Genomic DNA, 7427 nt, shown 5'->3' with positions numbered 1-7427 from the left:
TACTCGTTTTCAACTTTGCATTTACAGCACTGTAAATAGAATCAAAATTGTTTGGTAAAATCTCCTTTTTTTCTTGCTTTTGTTCCAATTTTGGTTTTTATGGAAGTGTGCTTTGTGATTGATAAATTGAGTAAGGAATTAGAACAAACTGATCCATAATATGTCAATCGTTTAATGACAAAAGGAGAATAACAGATATTAATTGTAAGCCTTTGGCGAGCTCAAAATAGTTCTCCTTTTAAGCAGTGAAGTTCTTCTTCGTGTGAGTTCTGATATTTCTCGTCGATATTTTACTACGTCTACTTTTCGAAGATCCTTTAGCTCGCCTCGTAGTAAGTTTACTAGACATTCGCTGAGGAATTGAATGAAACTTTTTGGACAATGGCGGATGAATTGTTTTTGAAGTTTTTGGGGAAAACGTTTGAAATATTGGGAGTATAGAGACGTATTGTATGCTCATCGTCCAAAAACTTAGTTTCTGTTCCTGCTGGTAGATAAAACTTTGATGGAACTGAACCACTGTTTGTGCAATATCTTAGCGAATCAACTGTTTTTGGAGTTAAATCAATGAGTAAATGACCATAAGGAGTAGATGTTGCATCTTGATACCACTCTTTCAATTGTGCTCCTAGTTGTTGACTTAATGTTTTGATTTGTAAAACATCTCTCGGTGACTTGAATAGGACTATATGTGTATTTTGTAACTCAACATCTCTTCCCAATTTGCTTTGATGAAACAAGTTATGCTTACTATATATTGTATTCAGTCCCCTGTGTCTTCCAGCAGTAGCAACTTTTACAATGCTGCTTAGATTTGAAATTTCTTCACAAGAGTCATCAATATTAACAGGTATTTTGTTCCATTATTGTTCCAAAGAGTGGTATCAAGATGCAACCATCTACTCCTTATGGTCATTTACTCATTGATTTAACTCCAAAAACAGTTGATTCGCTAAGATTATTACACAAACAGTGGTTCAGTTTCCATCGAAGTTTTATCTACCAGCAGGAACAGAAACTAAGTTTTTGGACGATGAGCAATACAATACGTCTCTATACTCCCAATATTTCAAACAATTTCCCAAAAACTTCAAAAACAAGTCATCCGCCATTGTCCAAAAAGTTTCATTCAATTCCTCAGCGAATGTCTAGTAAACTTACTACGAGGCGAGCTAAAGGATCTTTGAAAGTAGACGTAGTAAAATATCGACGAGAAATATCAGAACTCACACGAGAAGAACTTCACTGCTTAAAAGGAGAACTATTTTGAGCTCGCCAAAAGGCTTACAATTAATATCTGTTATCACTCCTTTTGTCATTAAACGATGACATAGTATGGATCAGTTTGTTCTAATTCCTTACTCAATTTATCAATCACAAAGCACACTTCCAAAAAACTAAAATTGGAACAAAAGCAAGAAAAAGAGGAGATTGTACCAAACAATTTTGATTCTATTTACAGTGCTGTAAATTCAAAGTTGAAAACGAGTAACAATAAGCATCTTATTGATTTAATTTGAATTCTCCTAGAATTAGACTATGTCAGTCAGAAAATATCATATTAGAAAAATCGAGACACAAAAGAATCAATTGTAGACTTTGTGTGTGCACTAAAGCGAAAAAATACCGTATTTCCCGATATTTACTTTACCATTTTGGAAGCAACTCAAATTCCACCTAAACTTGTTGCCAACAAGAATGCCAAAGCGAAAGACAGAGGAACTTGGATCCCTTTCAAAATCTTAAAGGTAAGTCTGAACAGATTGTATTCTAGGGGCAGAGCTGCGTACGGTTCTGTGCAAAACTTGAGTAAAGCAAGCGGATTGTCAAAAAAGAAAGTAGAACAATTTTTACAAACCAAGACATCGTATACAAATTTGGTCCCCCAATCAGACGTTTTCGAAGGCTTCAAGCATTTTCAAAATATATAAATGAAATTTGGTGTATGATTTGGCATTTGTGGACAAACTAACGAGTCAAAACAAGGGAGTCAAATATTTATTGGTTGCTGTTTGATTGTTTTCTCGCGATTTGTCAGAGTTCAAACAATGAAAACTAAATATGCCTAAGACACTTTGCAAGCTTTCAAAAACATGATTTCTCGAAAAAACACTCCTGGAAAGCTTTGGGTGACAAAGGAACGGAATATGGAGGAACTTTCAAAAAATTTTGCAAGGAAAAAAGCATTGAAGTTTACTCGACCATGAGTGAAACAAAAAGCTGCATTTGCAGAGAGAGCATTCAATCATTAAAACACATTATTTACCGCTACATAGAAGATCATGTGAAAAGTTCATTAACAAGTTGCCGCAATTTGTGTCTGCAATGAATTGTCGCATCAATAGATCTATTGGAAATGACCTAGAGATATCAAGAATACTGATTTCCTCTCATTTTTGTACAATAAACCTCTAACAAGGTATAAGAAACTAAAATTCAAAGTTGGAGACAGGAGTGAGAATTTCAAAAAAGATATTCCCGTTCCGAAAAGGATATAAACCACAATTTACAGATGAAATTTTTGAAATTTTGGCAGTCTCTACAAAAAAACCTCCAACATACATCAACAAAGATCTCTACAAAGAGAGAAATTCTTGGAAAGTTTTTTTAAAAAGAGCTTCGAAATTGTTCTGATAAAAGGTAAATCATTTTTAAACTAAATTTTTACCGATCAGTTGTCATGGATTCTTTCACTATTGAGTTGGTTTCCAACGTTTTTTTTAATTGTTATCCGAATAATAGTCTTAGTTCTTTTACAAATTTTTCTACCTGAACAAATACATTTGAAAGGAGAATGGGAGGTTGCTATTTCAGAAATATCATACCCTTCTTTGTACCAAAATGTTACAGAGGGAAAGCTTACATTCTTAGATGGAAGAGAAAGTTCTGAGGAGAAAAGAAAGATTGTACCGATGAACATTGAACCAGGATTGTATCCAAGTATTGTTGATATAGTTGTAGCCATGAACAACAAAATTCGAGAACGTCTAGGAGCTCAAGTTTTTGAATATAACGGAATCTATGTATCAGTAGATAAAATTACACAAAAAGTTGCTGTTCATTTACCTGAGAGTCAATCAGTGTTTATAATTCAGAGTGCTGATTTGAGCCACATTTTTGGTTGTGATTTAGAACAAAATCAAACAGGGGTTATAATGAAAGGAAAAGGTCCACATTATCCTCAGTATTCTAACGACATTATAAAAACACATTCCCTAATGATATACAGTGATATTATAGAATATAACATAGTTGGTGATACAAAAACTCCCTTATTGCCTTGTATTCCATTTATCTCCAAAGTGAAGAGTGGAGATATAATTTCTACAGGACAGTACATGAATTATCAATCCTTTACAAATTTACAGTTTAAAAAGCTGTTGAAAAATTCTTTCCATAGTATCAAGATAGAACTAAGAGATAGTACAGGCGAAAAAATTTCTTTTGTGTCCGTAGGAATCACTCGAGTTGTTCTCTTGTTCCGCAAGATTTCGAATAATCATTTTTGATTTAAACTTCATACGAAATGGTTGCTCAAAATTCAGCTGATTTCCCTATTTTTCGAGGACATGCAAGACAGCTTGGAAGAGGTTGTGGAGCTCTTGCACAAACTCTTGTGAGAACTGCAATCCCCTTTATTAAAAAAAATGTAGTCCCAGCTGCGGAAAGAATTGGGGCAGATTTGTGTGAAATCGCTGCTCCAGAGATTGGGGAAGTTGTTAGTGGACGTAAAAACTCGAAACATTTGCAAAAGATGTGGGAACAAAAACAGTTCGGAAACTGGAAAAAATTGGAAAAAAGAAATCTAAGCGTAGAACAGCTAGAACCATATCCATTTCTCTAAAAAGTAGATCGAAAAACAGTCGCTCTCGCAAAGACATTTTTGACAATATAAAATGAGTGTAAACCAAAGCCATTTTCGGTACGGGGCTTTTACAAATTCTTCATTGGAGATTTTTGATAAAGTCCCAGTTTTGGAAACAATTATGTCATCTTACACACAAAAATTATTCCCCAGTACTTCTCTGGATGAAAGCAGTATTGAGTTTGAATTTGAAACGGATCGTAACCTCTACTTGGATATGCGTGATACCCATCTTAGCTTAAAGCTTCAACTATTCAAAGGAAGATTGTTTGATGCTTTCAAAAAAGAAAAAGCAGAACATAGAGCAAAATCGGAAGAAGATTCAGATGAGGAACCACAAACTTACTTAACATATGTAAACAATCTACTACATTCTGTATTCTCTAAATGTGAAGTTTATTTTAACAATACAATGGTTTACAATGCCAATGGGTTAAATCCTCATAAGGCACAGATATCGAACGAATTCAACTCGTCAGCAGTGAGGAATAAAGGAATTCTTGCTTGTCATGGATATAGTTTTGAAGAAAATCCTGATGCATTTGATATGTATCCATTCACTGATAGAGCAAATTCCTTGGGAACAGGGATAATTATTTCACTCTATGGGAGGCTCGCCATTGATTTGTTTACTTGCGAAAAACTGTTGCTACCAAATACCAAAGTTCGAATTAAACTTATTCGAGCTAGACCTAATTTTTACATGTTATCTGATAATCCAAATGTCAGTCTGAAAATAGTTGATTGTTCACTGTTTACAAGAAGAATTTTAGTGGCTGAACCTAATCATCAATACTTGCAAAGGAATCTGGAAAAGGAACCTGCTCATTACAATTACATTGAAACTATAGCAAGAACCTTTATCATTCCATCTCGTCAAAACCAATTCATACAAGAAAATATATTCAATAACGCTCTAATAAGAAGAGTAGCTGTTGCAATGAATACAAATTCAGCTGTTGCGGGATCTTTTCATGAAAATCCTTTCAATTATCAGCAATTTCATTTAGGAGAACTCAGAATTATTCGGGGTGGAAGAGCAATTGTTTCATTAGATACAACTTCTCCTTGTCGACCTTATGTTACAACAATGAAAGCAATGCAGTTTAACGAAGATTTCCCAGCTCTTCCTATAGAAGATTTTCAAAATCACTATATTCTAGTTTTCGACTTGACTTCACTACAGGATGCCGCTGAACACTTGAATTATCCACAACTTAGTGGACAAAGCTTGAGATTATAAATGTTTTTCCAATTTCCCTTGAAGCAAGTAACGGAAGTGATAGTCTTGGGAGAAAGACTATCAAAGATTCAAATTGACAAATCGGAACAGTCGCTAAAAATGTTTAGTTTTTTTGAGTTTTCAGGTTCCTATAAAAGTATTGTAAATTTTTTGGGACTTTTCTTTGTTATTATCTCTGTACTATCTATATTGTTTTTCTTCAGACCTAAATCTCCAGAAAAAGCAGCTAGTGAATGCTGTTTAATTGAAAACCCAAGACATTTCTTCAACCTAGACTGTAAATCAGTGTTCAACAAATTTTGTCCAGTTCACAAGTTTTGTGTATGGGACTTTGTTGATTCAGTACCTAAATGCGAGTAAGTCAATAACTTTAGAATTTTCCATCCTAAATTACAATATCATACTTTCTATTTCTTTGTTTTAGATATAAATCAGCTAACATTTGCGAAAATGGATAATTTTTCACTTCTCTAAATTATTGAAAGAATTCCTGAACTCAGGTTCAAGTACATGGGATCTTACCCCTCTGATAAAGTACCTCAACTAACAAAATACTCTTTTGCAATTGTTAACTCAGCTCCAAGCAATGATAGAGGGGAGCACTGGATCATGATGGCTGGATTGGATAAAACTTACTATTTTGCTGATTCTTTGGGTCGGAAAAGAACAACTTATTCCTTTCTAACAAAAAAGTATCGGCGAATGGTTCCTCGAAAGCTACAAAAAACTGATAATTTGTGTGGATTTTACGCAATTTATTCAGCATTTCTTCTTTTTAAATTCTACCAGACAAACTTGAATATTATTCATGATGTGCATGTTTGAATTTTATAAGTAATTTTATGTAAATTTGTAGTTTTTTTAGTTGTAAGTGTAAATTATGGCAGTAAGTTTACTATACGATGCAGTGATTTATATATTTTCATTGTAATTTAATTTTTTTCTCTCAAAAAATTCGATTTTTTTTTCGATGTCTCTGTAGGTTCAGAATAGATTCAGATAGGTAGAAAGTAAAAGTATCTAATAATTCTTTATTAGATCAAATTAAATAAAATCTTATCGTGTTTTGAATTTTTTCGAAAAAATTTTAAATTTTTTTGATAAAAAATTCCAAGTTTTTGCACAAAAACTCTTACCATTGACTTACCATCCACCAAAAAAACTTAATATATAATCTTAATTCTACAATCTACACGTAATTAACAATTAGTTGTTCCCAATTAGGTAACGCGCGCCGAGATTTTTGCGAAAAAATTAGACATTTTCACACAAAAACCAAAAAATTTTCGTTTTTTTTACCATTATCTTACCATCACACTGAAACCTTACCATCGGTATTCTCTATCTTAATACATTGTACACTCTATACCCAATCTTAATACATAACGTATCTTAATACATGGGGTCCGCGATGCACCCCCCCCCCCCCCCCCCACTTCAGCCTCAACATCTACTACTTCAGAGTTTCGGTTCCCCATGTAGACCCCAAATCTGTGTCTTTTCATTTTCCTGCGAGGCAACGGCGTTGATGACATAGAAGTAGGCAACTCGCTATTGTGGTACCGTTGGCACCGTGGTATGGTGGTACCGATGCATGGTGGGATCGTTGGTAGTGATGTTCGTTATTCCACATTTTGACTGAATGCTTTAGCGGACTTCTAAAAAAACTGTGTTTGTTTCTTGCTTCTTCCGGATTTTCTGTCTGAAGCATTCAATTTTTGCGAGACCTTGTCGTCATCTTTGCTGGTCTTTGCTGCCTCTTCTGACAACGATGTTGTTTTCCACTAATGTTTTCCCCTAATGATGTTGTTCACTTCTCTGATACTAAGAGAATAAAAGAAATTGGGCACTCCTATGCCGTTGTATTCTAAATAGTAACTTTTCTACTTGACTCGTCTTGTTTTTTTGAAACCTAAATATTGATCATTCAAATTCTATGAAACACTGATTGATGACTGCTGATTGATAAAACCATTCGAAATTTGACGTTTTAATAAGTTTTTTGCTACCCGAGTTTCTGGCATTTGAAGCAGAAAGATAATTTGAACAATGGTCATTTTCAACTAAATTGAAATTTTTTGAACGCTCTAAAGCAAAACTTGGTTCTGCAAAGTCCAACTGAAGTGCTTCATTTAACCAGTGAGCGCTGACAGGGGTTCTGAAGAGTTGAAAGAACTGATGATTTTAATGCTCTTACTACTTTTTGACTGACGAACATTTATGATTTCTCTGTGCATCCCCGGGACAGCGTACACCTTCGTGTTTTGACGCGGTTGTGTCCTGTAGAGTCGTCAAGTAACGGCTTAGCAAAACAACGAA

At 34.3% G+C, this 7427-nt stretch overlaps 1 protein-coding gene across 1 annotated transcript in view; it reads right to left on the bottom strand.

The window, feature by feature from the left end:
• The window catches only part of LOC134846232 (zinc transporter ZIP9-like), a 374849-nt gene extending 367740 nt beyond the window's left edge, over nt 1–7109 (bottom strand). The window contains exon 1 of the mRNA XM_063863511.1: nt 7098–7109. The gene's annotated coding sequence lies outside the window, so the exon portion shown is untranslated. The remainder of the gene's footprint in view (nt 1–7097) is intronic.
• Nucleotides 7110–7427: the final 318 nt, after the last annotated feature.

The sequence above is a fragment of the Symsagittifera roscoffensis genome, chromosome 1, assembly GCF_963678635.1.
Source record: "Symsagittifera roscoffensis chromosome 1, txSymRosc1.1, whole genome shotgun sequence".
Classification (NCBI taxonomy): domain Eukaryota; kingdom Metazoa; phylum Xenacoelomorpha; order Acoela; family Convolutidae; genus Symsagittifera; species Symsagittifera roscoffensis.
Note: the sequence above shows the minus strand (reverse complement) of the source record. Positions and strands in the feature narration are given on the sequence as shown.